We start from the raw sequence: 2392 nt of genomic DNA on the forward strand, positions 1-2392 counted from the left end.
ATATATATAAAAATATACTGAAACATGATGGTGCAAATATCATGGGAACAAGCTGATGAATTGTGTTTCCATAGTGACCCATACAAAATGGAAGAGCTGCAGGAAAGAATTAGAAGTGTGCACAGAAATAGAGCAGGAACACATTTTTATAATGTAAAATGATAAATTCCTTGTATACCTTTGCTTAACAAAGTCTCACAAACAACGAATTTTACTTCTTATGAATTCAAGTGTTGCTTATTGTACTTACATCTGGTATGTAACCCTATTAGGTTCTGACTCATATCCTGAGTAAATGATTCTCTAGTGATACCAAATAGAGACAGGAAGTGTGAGATAATTTAAGAGGACAAGCACTGAGCTCATGGTAAGAACAAAGGTAGCAGGTTTTGTTGAGAAACAGATCAATCAGTATGCTTATGCAGGAGGACTGCACCGCTATAGAAATACTCCGGCGAACCCATCCTCTTTGATGATGACGGCAGATAATGGAAAGTAATGTGCTGATGACCTCTGCCGAGAGGAAATAGAGAAGGGAGGAAATGGGAACTGAGTGAACATTGCAGATGCACATGGGTTTGACATGTGGGACATGGAAACACACAAATGTAGAAATGTAAGAAGAAAAACACATTATTGGTGCCTATACATTCCAGTGCTCTCTATCTTTAGAGTGGTCAAGACCAGTATAGTGAATTAATACAACAGAAAAAGCCAACAGCAACAACAAAACTGATATGAATTCAGATGACTGTTATTAAACAGTCTCCTTCCATTACTACTATCTTGATCTCTTACCCAGGGCTTATTAAAACTGGATTATTTCTGCTTCACTGAAACAAAAAACACTCCTGGCAATCATAATAGGAAATATGTGAATTTTTTGACATAAATTAACTGGTGCAGTGTGAAAGGCAGCTGAATTACACCTGGCTCCCTACCTAGCCTAGAGTTACATTCTTCTTTACAGAATGATGAATGATAAAAATGCTACAGAAGTGCATGAACCAGAGATTTATCATTATTCACGGCAGACATAGCAAGTCCCCTCTGTCTTTAGGCAACAATATACAGAAAAGCCTTTTTTGGTCAATATTGTAACAAAACTGTTGTCTAGCCAAGGTTGTGCGGAAGAAATCTACTGATCTGGTACCATCTGTCACATTTTATCTCCCTGGTAAAAACAATGCTCAGATCCCAGCATTTGCTATACCTCCACGATACAATGAAACACATCCCAAAGGTGCTCTATTGGACTGAGATCTGCTGACAGTGGAAGTTATTAGAGTACAGTAAACTCACTGTCATGCTAAAATCATTTCCTTTTTTTCTGTTTTTTAGCTTTGTGAAGTGGCATGGTTATTCTGCTTGAAGCAGCCATCAGGAGATGGGTACACTGCTGCATGTTGTCAGCAACAATGCTCATTTAGGCTTTGGTGTTTAAACAATAATTAGTTGGTGTGAAGGGGTCTAAAATGAGCAAAAAAGTATCCGCCACACCACTATACCACCACCAGCAGGAACTGCTAACACAAGCCAGTATGAAGTCATGCTTTCATACTGTTTACACTAAATTCTGATCCTAAAATTAGCTCAAATCAAGACTCATCAGACCCGGCAACAAATTTTCAGTCTTCAGTCGTTAAATACTCGTGTGCGTTGCTGACAGGAGTGGCACCCAGTGTGGTCTTCTGCTGTGGTAGTCCATCTGCTTCAGGGTTTAATGTCTTACATATTCAGAAATGCTTTTTTGCACACCTTGTTTGCAACGAGCGGTTATTTGAGTTACTGTCATCATCCTCTCAGCTTGAAGGAATTTTCATTCAGAGAGCTGCTTTTCACTCAATATTTTCTCTTTTTCAGACCATTCTCTGTAAACCCTAGAGATGGTGGCGTTGGAAAAAAATCCCAGCAGTTTCCGAAATACTAAACCCCTCCCCCTCTGGTACTAACAACCCTGCCACGTTTAAAGTTTTAACATCACCTAAATAACCTTTTCTTCCCTATTCTGATGTTCGATTTGAACTCAGAGGGCGATCTTGATCATATATACATGGATAAATACATTGAATTGCTGCCACCAATCAACCTTTGCTTGCTGATTAAACATTTGTGTTGAACAAACGTACCTAACAGAGTCACTGGTCAGTGTATGTTTTCATCACTTGCTTCAAGATTGCTCCAGGATGAATCTATAACAGGCTATTTTTGTGAAAGAAACAGGTCAACTCCTTTCCCAAAAAACAATCAACCAAAGTGCATAAAAAACAGCAACAAAAGAATTTCATTAAAAACCCTTCTCATGCTGTGCAGCCCTGGCATGGATCATTTCTCTGTCTTATGAAGAACAAAATCAATTTGATGCAGGGAACATGAATTCTTACAGCAAACA

The sequence above is a fragment of the Pundamilia nyererei genome, unplaced genomic scaffold (assembly GCF_000239375.1).
Source record: "Pundamilia nyererei isolate P.nyererei 1_Seehausen unplaced genomic scaffold, PunNye1.0 scaffold00026, whole genome shotgun sequence".
Classification (NCBI taxonomy): Eukaryota; Metazoa; Chordata; class Actinopteri; order Cichliformes; family Cichlidae; genus Pundamilia; species Pundamilia nyererei.